The sequence below is a fragment of the Lutra lutra genome, chromosome 14 (assembly GCF_902655055.1).
Source record: "Lutra lutra chromosome 14, mLutLut1.2, whole genome shotgun sequence".
NCBI lineage: Eukaryota > Metazoa > Chordata > Mammalia > Carnivora > Mustelidae > Lutra > Lutra lutra.
Genome location: NC_062291.1, coordinates 21535514 through 21551732, shown reverse-complemented (window position 1 = coordinate 21551732; position 16219 = coordinate 21535514).

Sequence of the window (16219 nt, the reverse complement as noted above, 5' to 3'; positions counted from 1 at the left end):
TATGCAGCCATCAAAAGAAATGAAATCTCACCATTTGTGACGACGTGGACGGAACTAGAGGGTATGATGCTTAGCGCAATAAGTCAATCACAGGACTTGCTTTTTTCAACAATTAGACCATAGAGACATCAGCTGTGCTTGCGAAGTCCCCCAGTGCTTGCTGAAATACACACATACACACAACCATTAACAGTGAATGAAACCAGAGTGTCTGGGAGAGGTCCCAAATTAACAGGAAGAACATCTCAATGGGATGGTCAGTCTCTGAGCTGCTGTAATAATGACCTTCACAAAGAATATGCAATTCATCTTGTTTACTTATTGAAATAAGACCCCAAAAGGGCTGTTAATGCAGTTTTTAGCAATATGCCCATAAACTCTTGCTAACTTCAAGTAACTGCTTTTCATTAACCTGAAAATTGAAAGAAAAAATTACATGCAAGCGAACTAAAGAAACAAACAGATGAGCACCACTTATTTCTATAATTTCTCCATTTTGATGAGGCAATGATCCAAAAAACCACATTCTTATAAATCAGCCGCCAACATGAATGTGATTCTTCAGCTATGAGAAAATGCCTTTTGAAGAGTACAGGTTAGTTAATATTGGAAATTCTTGTGTGCATTGGTAGATAACACTATTTACCCTGATAAGGAGCAGTACTTTTTTTGCCTTGATAAGGACTAGTGTTTTATTCTTCCTTTTTATCCGGACTTGTCAAAAATCAGTCATGTCATCTCACATTTTTCTTTTTCTTCCTCTTGCCCTTGCCCATTTGGGGATTTATACCAGTAACATGTTTTCCTGATACAGTGGTGGATATAATCCAGTATTCATGTCCCCTATGTTAGATAAAAGCTTGAAACTTGGGAAAAGTTCTTATTTAGGAAGAATAAATAAAAGTTACAATTTGCAACAGCTACAAAACAAGAATATATTAACTCTGTCGATGAACGTGTTTAGCTTTATGACTTTGAAATATTACTATAATTTGATTCACTGTAATTATTGTTTACACCTCAAGTGTAAAGAGGATGGATAGAAATAAGAGAGGGAAGGAGAAAGGAAGCAAGGAAAGGAGGAGGAGTAAAAGGACAGAAGGAAGTGGGGGGGTTTGGTAGATGGATAGAAAAGGAGGGAGGGGGAAGGAAAAATGCGAGAGGAAATCCAAGTTGTGATTCAGGTACCTAGGGGAATAAGCCCGCTTTAAATGGCAAAAAGAAAATACAGGCAACCCTGGACTTTCCAGCTACCTTTTGGTTACTATTTGGAGAGCATTGGTGGCATATGTAAATTTGCTCTCAGTAAAAAGATTTTATTCTGTGAGTTCAGTGAGTTTTATGTCTGGGATATAGACAGTTCTTAGTAAATATTTGGTAAGTGAATGAGTAAACACACAAGTTTATTTTTGAATGTTAGTAAAATGGAAGTCTACATGTTTACTGAGTTGTCCAAAATAATAAAAAAAATACTAGGTTCCTAAGATATATTTGATGGGAAATGTAAGAAAGATTACCAATTAAGACTTAAAAGATATGGATTCTGGTTCAGGTTGGTGGTTTTTTTTTTTTTTTTTTTTTTTGTCATTTTCCCTCTTTGGGTCTCTAGATTGCAGAAAGCAGGGACTCAACTACATTGTTTTCTGCTCCACCTACTATGTCTAGCTTAATATCTAGTACATAATAGATGATTTATATATTTATTTATTTATTATTTATTCATACACACTCTGAAGACATTTAAAGGACTTAATAAACAGTTAAATACCTAAATTTTCACATCTGTAGAATTTAGTTTCCCCATATAAAAAATTAAGATGTTGGTACCAAGGCTTTCTGAGTGCTTCCTTCAATTCTACATCATTGTGAGAAAGTCTATCTGTTCCCAGTCCTTCTTTCATCACCCATTTCCCAACTTCTACTGCTCAAGTTGTACAGGAAGGCAAATACAGGTGGGTGAGGTTCCAACACCCTTTCTCCAGTGTTACACCATCATCCTTCTAAGTTCTTATTTCAGCAAGAAAAAAACCCACAAAAATGCTATTTTAAATTGAAAACAGTGAATCAATTACTTCATTGTCTATTTTGTACAATGAGTTCCAGAATCATCACAGACCTCCCAATCTCCCAACCTCAGCAGTGTAAGATTCCCCAAACTTTCACATTAGGTTGTTCTAGTCATTCTTCCCAAGAGAGGAAGCCAAATAACAATCTATCTCTATCTCTTCCGGGGGGTGTTCAACAGCAGTAAATGGCTGGAACAGAACAGCAATAACAATGAGTCATGTATTACAGGATGGTTACTTGAGAGAGATTAATTATCCCATTCTTGTAGGGAGCCCTTCTTCCTCCTTTCAGGACATTGCCCTAGTGAGAAAAATATTAGCAAATCTTGAAGCACAGGCAAGAAAATCTGTGGAATTGTCAGCATGGTCTTCCCATTTGTCCAGAAAAGGATGGAGACCCACCTGCCCAAAAAACATATGTTTCTCCTTTTTGGAGGTCTCCTTTCCTGAGAAGAGACAGCCCTGCCAGTGGCTCAGGGTGACTATAGGGTAATGTCTCACTGACTATAGGGTAATGTATAGTATTCTGAGAAGGGTCCTCAGGGAGGGAGTCAGGGAATCAAAAACACCAATTTGACCTCTGATAGACTATGTGACTTTGAAAAAGTTACTTTCCTCTCTAAGAATCAAATTCTGCAATTTTTAAAACATATTTATTTACCCTTTTAAGTAGTTATAAACGTCCTTTTTTCAAAAATGCCTTTCTAAACTCTAAAATTAATACATAACATTGTTGAATTCTTTTAAACACAGATAAATTAAAAGGAAAAATAACAGTCATTCATAAATCCATCATATAATGGTAGTCACTGTTAACATTTTTGTGTTTACCTTTTGGTGACACTGCTTGGGATTTTAGCATCACTAAATGTGTATCTCTCAGAGAGGGTTACCCCTCCAACCCACTTTTTAGAAGATTCTATTTGTTTACTTACTTGAGAAAAAGTGAGAGTAAATACAGAAGGAGAGAGAGAAGCAGATCCTCACTCAGCAGAGAGCCCAACATGGGGCTTGATCCCAGGATCCTGAGATCACAATCTGAGTGGAAAGCAGATGCTTAGCTGACTGAGGGTTAGCCTTTTAATGTCTTCCTGAGGATTCACTTGTGCCAACAATGCTGTCTATATACTAGAAAATTAGAGAATCATTTCAGTAACTGAATCTGTTATAGGCAATGACAGTCTTTTGAATGCCAGGTGATAAGTCATCTAAGGTTGGTTGAGAATATTGGAATAGTCATCCAGAAAGAATCTGCATGATTAGAATGATCAAGCTGGGTACCTCCTTTTAGTGTTTATTATTATCATTGCTATAAGGTTTAAAGACTCGTTTTCATCTTTGTCTGGAGTTTCCAAAATTTTTTATATTTCAAGAGAGGGATAAATTTCATTATTTTAGGGCAACATTTCCCAAGATGTGTTCTATGGCACTACAGGATGTTGGAGATGCTCTCTCGCAAAAAAGAGTTGTGTGGCCAGCAAAAACAACCAACAAAACTAAAAGGCAACCTACAGAATGGGAGAAGATATTTTCAAATGACATTATAGATAAAGGGGTGGTATCCAAGATCTATAAAGAACTTACCAGACTCAACACCCAAAAACAAATAATCCAATAAAAAAATGGGCAGAAGACATGAACAGACACTTCTCCAAAGAAAACATACAAATGGCTAACAGACATATGAAAAATGCTTCTCATCACTTACCATCAGGGAAATACAAATCAAAACCACAATGAGATACCATTTTACACTAGTCAGAATGGCTAAAATTACAAGACAGGAAACAACAAGTGTTGGGGAGGATGTGAAGAAAGGAGACCCCTACTACACTGGTAGTGGAAATGCAACCTGGTATAGCCATTCTGGAAAACAGAATGGAGACTCCTCAGGATGTTAAAAATAGAGCTACCTTATGACTCAGCAATTACACCACTAGGTAATTATCCCAAAGATGCAGATGTAGTGAAAAGAAGGGGCATATGTACCCCAATGTTTATAGCAGCAATGTCCACAATAGCCAAACTGTGGAAAAAGCTGAAATGTGTTTCAACAGGTGAATGAATAAAGATATGGTTCATATACACATGGAATATTACTCAGCCATCAGAAAGGATGACTACCCATTATTTACATTGACATGGATGGAACTGGAGGAGATTATGCTAAGTGAAATAAGTCAATCAGAGAAACACAATTATCATATGGTTTCATGTATATGTGGAACATAAGGAATAGTGCAAGGAAAGGGAAGGAAAACTGAATGGGAAGAAATCATTGAGGGAGACAAACCATATGAGACTCTTGACTCCAGGAAACAAACTGAGGGTTGCAGAAAGGGAGGTGAGTAGGGGGATGGGGTAACTGGGTGATGGAAATTAAAGAGGGTACCTGATATGATAAACACTAATTTCTCACTGAAAAAAAATTTATATATATATATATATATATATATATATATATATATACATACATATACATATAATTTATATATATACATACATATACATATAATTTATATATATATAAATTGAGCATTATATCAAAAACTAATAATGTACTATACCTTGGCTAATTTAATTTAAATTAAAAAAAAAAGAGTTGTGTGGCCAAAAGAGTTTAGCAAAAACTACAAACTTTACTCTCTTAAAGACTCACAGTGCACATTTAATATATTAAAGGTTGAGATTTCTCTGCTAATAAACCCCTTTAATTTTCATTAACTGTGTTTCCTAAACTTATTTGAGTTCAAGACACTTGGAAATTTCACATTAGTTTGCCCATCAATCTGTCATGACAGACCATAGAGTTTCGGGGGCAAGCATGCAGACTTCTATGGGCACGTAAGCCTAACCCCTCTGAACCTCAGGGTCCTTCTCTGAAAGATAAAGATTAAAGTTTTACCTTATATCACAGGTACCCTAAAGACTAAATTAAACAAAACATGTAAAGAACATAGGGTAGTACTAGCACATGCAAATTGTTCAAATAAATGGGAGATTTTATTGTTTTTTAGTTGAAATTAGAGGATAAGGATGGGTAAAATTTGTGGAGGCAGGTAAAAGTAATAGACAGTGATTCCTCTTAGTTCTGGCCTGAACACAGGAAACCATTTTTGGCATTAAGGTAATCTAGAGTCCAGAGAAACCATCCCAGTACAGAACATCTAAACATTTTTTCTAAAATATAAAATCCATATTTTTAAACACATGGCTGAACCAGTGGGAAAAAGAGAAAATAACAAAAAATTACAAATCCAAAGAAGAAAGGAAGCACTAGAGGCTCATTTACAAGTCTATAGTAGCTGATAGTTTGGCTTTAATGATCTATGCTCAAGTGGCAAAAGACAAATCCTGAGACTGATCCAATGTGGAAGGTTGTATTATAGACCACTGTATAAATTCAGGAGCCCTTCAAAGATAACAAGGTGAGAAGATGGAATAGGGGAAAACAATAAAGGGATATGTGGTGGGAACACTATGCTCTTTCACCCTTAGCTCTATATGGATCAGAATAAGAAAAAAAACTCCCCGATAATTCCTAACTCACAGTAAACCCACCCTCACACAGATTTGGAGTTAGAACTCATATTATCCAAGTACTCTGAGGTTGATGGTGCCATAAAACACTGCTCAGAAGCCAAAGATAATTATCTCTTGAATTAATTAACTTAAAGGCAGGCCTCAAAGACATCCCAGAGGAATTTAAAGGTCCCTAAGCATATTTGGAAATAAGTCATCAACATCACGATGTGAATAATCTGCAGAATCAGTCCTAAACAGACAGCAGATGATGGAATTACCAGACACTAAATACAAAATAAATGTTAAGAACTTTACAGAAATATTTAAAGTATTAACATTGATAGGTCAAGGTGGAAAAAAAAATGTCTAACGATAAAAAATTAATAATTAAAAATGAACCTCAAGGGGAAGTTTAAACATTGGTTTAGATACAGATGAAGAGAATATTAGTGATCTGGAAAGTAGATCTGAAAATATCACACAGAATCAAGCACTTTATTTGAAGGAGAAACCAACAAATCCACCAGGATAGTGAGATATTTTAACAAACACTTCTTAGTAATTGGTAAAGAAGCAAATGAAAAATTGGCAAAACTATAGAAGATTTTACTGCATAATCTATCAGTTTGGATTTTTGATGCCTGGGAAGGATAGTATCATCAGCTGCCAGTCATTCAGCCCTTAGTGTGAACTATTTTACCTGGTTTTTCTCTTTTGATAACTAGCTTAACATGACTCTGAAGGAAGGAGATTTTAAACCTATCTCAAGCCCTACTTCCTTTTTTTTAAAAAAGATTTTATTCATTTATACGAGAGAGAGAGAGAGAGAGAGAGAGAGAGAATGAGCAGTGGGGAGGGACAGAGGGAGAGAGAGAGGAAAGAAAGCAGACTCCCACCTGAGCGGGAAGCCCAATCTGAGACTCAATCCCAGGACCCAGAGATCATGACCTGAGCTGAAGGCAGACACTTAACCAATTAATCCACACACCCAGGCACCCCTCAAGTCTCATTTCCTTTAGGAAGCCTTCCCATAAAACTCTCCTGTAATTTAGTGGACTTCAGCAAGACAAGTTTTTCTGATTCTTGCTCTTAATGTTAGCCATTTTGACTAATTCCAGTTCCTATTTCTTTTATTTTTATTTGGCTTTCAATGGAATACATGCATATTATTTAAAATTTGCAAAAATACATATAAAATATAGATAAGAACCCCACTCAAAACAAAAAGAAAAAAAGGAAAAAAGAAAAGAAAATTAATAACCCATGATTACATTATTCATAGATAAGCATTGTTCATGTTTGATTATATTCTTGCCAGTTTTTTGTGTGTAATCTCATTCATTTACTTTTTAACACCTATCACATGCCTCACACTGCATTCAGGCCCTATGTAGGCAGCAGTAGTGAAAAGTAAAGTCTCAAGGCACTTACATTTTTCCTATACTTTCATATATGAAATATGTATACTTTCAGCTTAAAAACAAATGAAGAGAGTAAAAAACCCAAGTGATTGTTATTCATGTATCTTGTTTCATCAGTAAGAAACCAGATAGCTATAATCATGATGTTCTTCATATACCAAGCAGAGAATCTGTTCATAAAAGACACTGAACAAAGTACCCTAGATCCAAAAGTTGAGAGGGTCAAAGGGAGCAGGGAAAAGGCAAGAGGCAATTGGGATCATGGGTCTCTCTCATCTTTGGGCAGGCCCTAGTATATTGACAAACAAGCTATTGTGGGGGGGGGGTGCAGAAGAAGCACTGATTTGTAGTGTCTCTTAATTTTATGGTATAAATACTCCCACATGGCTAATTTTAAGCTTTCATGTTCTAGACAACATACTGATTACTGATCTTCAAGACCTGGTACAAACCAGCTCCAGGACAAAAGAGCCTGACCATAGTAGAACATTTAACATCCTTTTTCCTTCTGATTCTTGTGGTGCCTTGGAGAATGGAACCCTCTCTCAGGAGGTAAAGGAAAAATAAAGCTGGGATGCCAGAGATCAATCTCACAAAATCCAACTTTTGTTCTGATCCACTTTCCCTTTTGGAATCCTGTTCTTCTATCTGGATAATCAGGGGCTTTGCCCAGAACAAATGGAAGACCTACTGTACCCTTACTACCTGGTGTTGTGTGGGATAAAGAAAACACAAAGTTGTGATCCCTGCTCTCCACCAGATCACCATATAGTGAAGTAGAAGATCAGAAAGACTGCAAAGAGGTTATTTTAAAATTTGCATAGAAGATAAACTCACTCAGAGATATGATTATTTGTAGAAGTTAGATGCAGTGTAATGAGGACTCTCATGTCAGACATGTGACATTAAAGTATCAAAGCCCTTATTCTGTCATTTGCAGTTTCTGTGGTCCTAAGCAGCTAATAAGTAACTCTACATCCTTACCTTATAGGTTGTTATGAGACCCCGCACACAGTAAGTTTTCAACAAATACTAGAATTAATAAGAATAACAGTATTGCTATCTATCTTATTTGTAATGCCATATGAACAAAGACAACAAAACAGAAAAAACTGGGGCTATTTCATGGACTAATCAGTAACTTGGATTTTATTAAAATCTTTGTGATTAATGGAAGATTGAAAAATGATTATAGAAGGACATTGAGAACCAGACTGAGGAATTTGCACTTGGGTTTTTTTTTCCCCAAGATTTTATTTATTTATTTGATGGAGAGAGAGGGGACACAAGCAGGGGGAGTGGGAGAGGGAGAAGCAGGCTCCCCAATGAGCAGGGAACCTGATGTGGGACTCGATCCCAGGACCCTGGGATCATGACCTGAGCTGAAGGCAGGTGCTTAATAACTGAGCCACCCAGGGACCCTTGTACTTGGTTTTATAAGTGATGAAGAAACAATAGAAATACAGTGACATCATCTGAGCTGCATTTTGGGAAGATCAAGCTTGAGTTTTTGCCACTTTTGCCAATAGGCATGGTAGTTTTTGCTGGCATCTGAATAGATAAAGGCAACACAGGACCTGGCCAGTCAGGAGTTGTCTTCGGGGATCTCCCTATGGCCTCATCCCTGGGGATGATTTGCCTTCAAAGCAGGCTACGTGCATTTTCCTGAAGCTATGCTGAGTCCTTTTTCCTTTCCTTACTTTGCTATTTTTTTTTGGCTCATACAGTCACTAAATTTAAGCACACTTTAAAAAGATCCCCAAACAATTCATTCCAAGGAGTGTAAGAGTTATCTAGGAATTGAAGAGACATACTAATGTTCATCAAGATAAGCCTGCTTCCACATCAAATCTATAATATCTTTGTCCAAATTTGGGGGGTAGCCAGGTTCTAACAACAGTTTTTCACATTTCTCATTATCTTATGTAACAGGCAATACTTTCCTCAAGTTTGTTGACATATGAAGCAAATAAGCTGTTGGAGAAGTTTGTTGCAAAACTGGAAACAAAATGTATCTCAAACAGTTTACAAAGGCTATGAATCAGGGATTGGGAGGTGGCCCAAAATTCTTGCTTCCTGTTGAAAGCACATTCAGCTCAGTGGGATGTGTTTGTCTGGTTGTGATATGTAAATGATCTCTGTTGTGTATGTATGCTTGAAATTTTCACTGATTCTTGTTACTTCAGACCACATACACCCACACAACTATGATTACTTGGAATCCTTGACTGGAATACATCAGGAGTAATTGGGCTGGTATGCCATCTTTTGTTGATAATTGGAAACTTTTGGATGCAACACAAAAAGTTAACAGATTCCCCTGAATCCAGCCATATGTTTGAGCAGTTATAGCAACAACATTTTTTTTGCATGTTCTTAGCTGGAACTCAAGGACTTTATGATTACTGCATAGGTCTAGCCCTAATGGTCTCCAAAATATTATTTCACAAACAGAAATAAGACCCTTGCCTGAAAAATTATTCATAGACCTGGTTAAGATACCATGTTGCATTAAATCTATTCAAAGGGCCTTTCTTTTTTATTTTAGTAAGCTACAATCAGGTCACAGGGAAAAGAATAAAGTTTCCATTGCAAGGCAAATTAAAAACTCCCATGCAATGTATCATATGTACTGATTTAAACTGGAGGACTTAATAGAATGTTAAAGATTTTCTGCATATGATTATAAAAGCAAAAGAAGGAACACACATGGAGTTGATTGTGCTTTGGATGATTTAGGGAAAACAAGGAGTCTTTCTTTTTTAATAAACCACATTTCCATGTCTTAATTACTAGTGAAAGAGAGATTTCTCTAGAAAAATCTATCAGATCAAAGCTAGTTATTCAAAATGAGAAGGCAGATTTGATTCACAGGATATAAAAACAATAATTTAATTAAATAGTAAGAATAAACACAATAACAGTTTTTAAAATATCCCAATAGAGTCTATATCAGAGAAAGCAAATTTGTGTAAAGAAAACATTGCATAGGAATTTTTCAGATAATATGAAATAATGACATTATCAATATCAGATGAAGTATTTAAAAAAAGCCAGGATAGTGAAAACTTTAGCTGGACTTTGAGTAGGTCCATAACTTAGTGGAAGGGGGAGAGTATGGTTAATTTAAAGAGCTTGGGAAGGGGAAGCTGGTGATGGAATGGAAAGACTGTAGACTTGCCTCTTCCCAGGAATACAACTAAATAACTATCATATCATCTTAAATACTCCAAAAATCAATCTGAAGACTAGCAGAACAAACTTCACAACTAAAAGGAGAAAAGAGGTCACATCAAAGAAGGTAGAAAGTGTGGAAACAAGGCTTGGAAGACAAAATAAATGATAGCTGCAGTGGTAGGGATAGAGTCATGGTTGTGGAGAATGGCAAGAGACAGATTAATACACAGGGGAACCCACACAAGGAAACAAATCCCAATAACAACAGGCTTGGAAAGTGAGAGGGGCCAAATTTCATGAGTTCTTGTAACCAGTGGAGCTTAAAGCTTGGAGTTTTAAAAGCCAGTGTGCTTGGCTCTGGAAGAACTTGAAGGACATTGGGTTGTTCTTGGTGGAAAAGCAGGGTGAACAGCCTATAGACATACAGTATGGAAACAGTGACCTGAAGAGTGCCTGGGACACACATTGGGGAGGTTAATTGCTCATCTCAGAGCATATCCTAGAGGCAACATTCGTGGAGAGACCCCTCTGGGTACAAAGGAACTGGCAGACACCATCCCCCCCCACCACCATAGCATAAGCACAGGGCTATCTGCAGGAACCAGTGTGATGCCTATATTTGCTACCTAACTTGCTTACACCAAGCCCCACCCCAGTGCTCCAGAAGAACTGCTGTTCCCAGTCATGTTTACCTCAGTCTCCATGCAGTTGGTCCATACCACAGAAGACTAGCCCAAATCACTGCCAATGCCATGTCTCCCAACCCAGAAGTTTTGCAAGGCCTTGGTCCCAGTGGAAGTGGCAACAGGTCTCATTTCACAAGCAGCAGGGAACACCTATTTAAAATGTGCCATATTCAGGCCATTACCCACAACAAGCAAAGAGAGCCTCTGCAGATGACTGGCTTGAAGGATAAAGAAACCTCAACAGCACAGCAGACATTGGAGAGAGTCCCAGAAATACCAGGCACTGGGGAACAAGGAATACTACACTGAAAGGCACTACAGTACCTCTTCTTCATAAAGTCATTACCCACAAGAAGAGGAGACATAGCATATTTTCCTCACACTAGAAACAGGAACAGAGATTTAGACAAAATGAGAAGACAGAGGAATTTTCCCCAAAGGAAAATCATGACAAGGCCACAGTGAAACAGATATAAGTAACATGCCTGATGGAGAATTTAAAGCAATAATCATAAGGATAGGTCACTGGATTGGAGAAAAAAAGTGGAGGATATCAGTGAGACCATTAACACAGAGATAAAGAATAACATAGCAGAGTTTAAGGGCTCAATAAATAAAATGAAAAAGACTTTTGGTAGGATGAACAACAGCTGGAAGAAGCAGAGGAACAAATTGATGATCTAGAAGACAGAGTAATGGAAAGTAATCAAGCTGAACAAAAGAGATAAGAAAGAATTGTGCAAAATGAGAATTGACTTAGAGAATTCAGTCATCCCATCAAACATAATAACATTCATATTTTAGGAGTCCCAGAAGAAGAAAAGAGAGAAAAGGGGGCAGAAATTTTATTTGAAGAAATAATAGCTGAAAATTTCCTTAATCTGAAAGAAGAAACATATCTAGATTCAGGAGGCATAGAGAACCTCCAACCAAAATAAAAAAAAAGCAGATCCACACCAACACACACTATAATCAAAATGGCAAAATACAGTTATAAAGAAAAAAATATTAAAAGCAGCAAAACAAAAGAAGACAACTACATACAGAGGAAATCCCATAAGGTTATCAGGGGATTTTTCAGCAGAAACTTTTCAAGCCAGAAAGGAATGGCATGATACAGTGTTGAATGGAAAAAACCTGCTGCCAAGAATACTCTATCCAACAAGGGTATCATTCAGAATAGAAGGAGAAATAAAGATATTCCCAAACAAACAAAAAGTGAAGGGGTTTGTAACCACTAAACTGGCCCTGCAAGAAATATGAATAGGGATTCTGAGTTGAAAGGATAGACCAAAAGTGACAGTATGATGGTGGGAGACACAAAATCAGTAAAAATGAATAGTTTTGCTTGAGAAAATCAGTCAAGTAACTCACAAAATAAAGGATGTAAAATATGACATCATATACATAAAATGTGGGGAGAAGAGGAGTAACAAATGGGCTCAAAATGAAACAACAATTTAATTAGACTGTTATATGCAGAAGATGTTATATACAAATCTAATGGCAACTGCAAATCAAAAACCACTAATAAATATGCAAAGAATAAAGGGAAAGAAATCCAAATATATCATTAAAATATATCACTAAAGAAAACCAGCATACTATGAAAGAAAGATATAAAGAATCAGAGAAAATCTTCAGAAATAACCACAAAATAATTAATAAAATGGTGATAAATATGGCCTTGCCTGCACCCGCCCCAAACCAGCAGTTCTCCACTTAACCCCATATACAGTGAGATGAGCCATGCACCGATACCAACAGAATGGACATGGGCAGAGCAATGGTGGCTTGGCTCAGACTGAAGATACTACTTCCAATGCTGTTCTTACTCACACAGATTTATTCAAATCAAACAACTGTTGTAACACTTTCAAGTAACTCCTTCCCAGAATACCTCAACTGCCCCAAATCCAACTAATGTCACTACCAGAGCAACTGGCTGTGTTCTGCTGTCAATAGTCAGTCTCTTCATGATCTCATTCTTCCTTCTACATCTCTACTGTTAAGAGTCTCAGGCCAAGAAATATCTATTCTTTCCCATATTCTAAACCTAATCCAAATGGTGTCTAGACATCTAGGGTGACAAAGAAAAAAACAGGTCTGTAAACTCCATACTATTAACACAGAAAATGTTGAGGACCCCAAATATAATTGGTTTGAAGAACATGTTAAGGGTTTGACTAGATGACCAATCTCTACTAAATCTACTGGTGTTCCCGATACAATATGAAGAGACAACATTCAAGACAGTTAAAGTTGATTTAAATGTTGCCTAACAAGTATGAACATGTAAAATTCTACCTTGAAAATGAGAATAGGTTTTATCTTTCCTAGGTCTAAAAGATGAACTCTTTTCTCTGAGGCTTTGGATTTGGCACTGCATTTGATTTTTTTTATATAGTAATTGACATGAGCCAGAGCAATGATGGATGGGAATCTATGTCAGATTGAAGCATAATGAGTAAATTTTGCTTATATACTTATCACCAATTCCTATTCAGCAACAGTGCCAGATTCATTTAACCAAACTGATCCTAAACAGTAGAAGTATATTGACTTCAACTAATTTCAAAATGCTTTTTATTTCTGCTTATGTTGAAAACTTATTACGATTTAAGAAATTATCTGTTTTGAAGATAAAATTGACAAATCTTGAAATTAAAAAGGTGAAATGTGTGCAGGAGCCAAAATTATAATATTTCAGAAGTTAAGACTGGAAACTTATGTACATTAAATTCAGAAAAAAATGTATACTCTTTGTGTAAATACTTGTCTTTTTAACTCTGAATCAGAATAACTACATTTGGAACACTTTCTGCTAGTCAATAATTTTAGATAGTTAGAACCTTGTCCTAAGCCTAAAGTGAGCTTGATTCTGGAAAGAAACTCATTTCACAACTGTCTCAATGTACAGAAAGCTTTTTAAATACACACTCTAAGGTCATTTGTTTGCATGGTCACACGTTGATGCTTTAATGTTCAGATATCTAATATGGCCACAGTAGTCTTCATAATCAAAGCTATTTTTCCCCTTCTTTAGGAAGATATACCTGAACAACCATATCCAACAGATCTCAAGCTTCCATATGTGTCAATGAATATTCTGTTTTATTTCATATCTGAATGCTGAATATCTATTTTGGATTATATATTACGTTCCTATACTTCTATTTTGATCCATGGTAACTTCTCATGTTAGGGAATTGATTTGCATTGAACCCAAACTATAAGTAAAAAGAAAAAGCTGGGGGTGCCTGGGTGGCTCAGTTGGTTAAGCATCTGTCTTCAGCTCAGGTCATGGTCCTGGAGTTCTGGGATTGAGCCCTGCATGGAGCTCCCTGCTCAGCCGGAAGTTTGCTTCTCCCTCTCCTTCTGCCCCTCCCCCTCCCCTGGCTTGTTCCCTTTCACTCTCTCTCTCTCTCAAGTAAATAAAATATTAAAAAAAGAAAAAAATCTCAAAAAGCAAAAAAAAAAGGCAAAAATATTTATCTTTCAATAATTACCTTGAATGTAAAATGGCCTAAATGCTCCAATAAAAAGATATAGGGTGACAGAAAGGATAAAATAAATAAGATGTAGCTATATGCTGCCTACAGAAGTTACATTTTAGACCAAAAGATACCTGTAGATTGAAAGTGAAGGGATGGACAGATCATCCAAACAGAAAATCAACAAGGAAAAACAAAGGCTTTGAATGACACACTGGACAAGTTAGATTTAACAGATATATGCAGAACATTGCATCCTAAAACAACAGAATACACATTTCTTTTCAAATGCATCTGGAACATTCTCCAGAATAGATCACATATTAGGTCACAAAACAAATTTAAAAAGATTGAAGTCATACCTGGCATCTTTTCTGACCACAACCCTATGAAACTAGAAGTCAAATACAAGAAAAAGTCTGGAAGGACCACAAATACATGCAGGTTAATTAACATGCTACTAACCAATGAATGAGTCAGCCAATAAATATAAGAAGGAGTTAAAAATTATATGGAAATAAATGAAAATACAATGCCTCAAAACCTTGGGACACAACAAAAATAGTTCTTTTTTTAAAGATTTTATTTATTTGAGAGAGAGCAGGAGTGAGAGGGAGAGTCAGAGGCAGAAGCAGACTCCTCACTGAGCAGGGAGCCTGATCCCAGGACCTCAAGATCAAGACCTGAGCTGAAGGAAGTCGCTTAACCAACCGAGCCACCCAGGCACCCATTTCTTTTTTTTTTTTTTTTAAGATTTTATTTATTTATTTGACAGAGAGAGATCACAAGTAGGCAGAGAGGCAGGCAGAGAGAGAGGGGGAAGCAGGCTCCCTGCTGAGCAGAGAGCCCGATGTGGGGCTCGATCCCAGGACCCTGGGATCATGACCTGAGCCGAAAGCAGAGGCTTTAACCCACTGAGCCACCCAGGTGCCCCCAGGCACCCATTTCTAAGAGGGAAGTTTATGTCAATGCATGTCTATCATAAGAAGCAAGAAAAATCTTTTTTTTTTAATTAATGTATAATGTATTATTTGCCCCAGAGGTACAGGTCTGTGAATCATCAGGCTTACACAATTCAGAGCACTCACCATAGCACATACCTTCACCAATGTCCATAACCCAGCCACCCTATCCCTCCCAACCCCTCAGCAACCCTCGGTTTGTTTCATGAGATTAAGAGTCTCTTATGATTTGTCTCCCTCCCCGGTCCCATCTTGTTTCATTTTTTTCACCTCCCTACCCCCATGAACCCCTGTCCTGCAACTCAAATTCCTCATATCAGAGAGATCATATAATAATTGTCTTTCTCTGATTGACTTATTTTGCTTAGCTTAATATCCTCTAGTTCATCCACATTGTTGTAAATGACAAGATTTTGAGAGTTTTGATGGCTGCATAGCATTCCATTGTATATATATGCCACATCTTTATCTATTCATCTGCTGATGAATATCTAGGTTCTTTCCATAGTTTGGCTATTGTGGACATTGCTGCTGTAAATATTCGGGTGCATGTGCCCCTTTGGATACCTACATTTGTATCTTGAGGGTAAATACCCAGTAGTGCAATTGCTGGGTCATAGGGTAGCTCTATTTTCAACTTTTTGAGGAACCTCCATACTGTTTTCCAGAGTGGATGCACCAGCTTGCATTCCCACCAAGAGTATAGGAGGGTTCCTCTTTCTCCACATCCTTGCCAACATCTGCCAATTCCTGACTTGTTAATTTTAGCCATTCTGACTGGTGTGGGGTGGTATCTCACTGTGGTTTTGATTTGTATTTCCCTGATGCCAAGGGATGCTGAGTACTTTTTCATGTGTCTGTTGGCCATCTGGATGTCTTCTTTGCAGA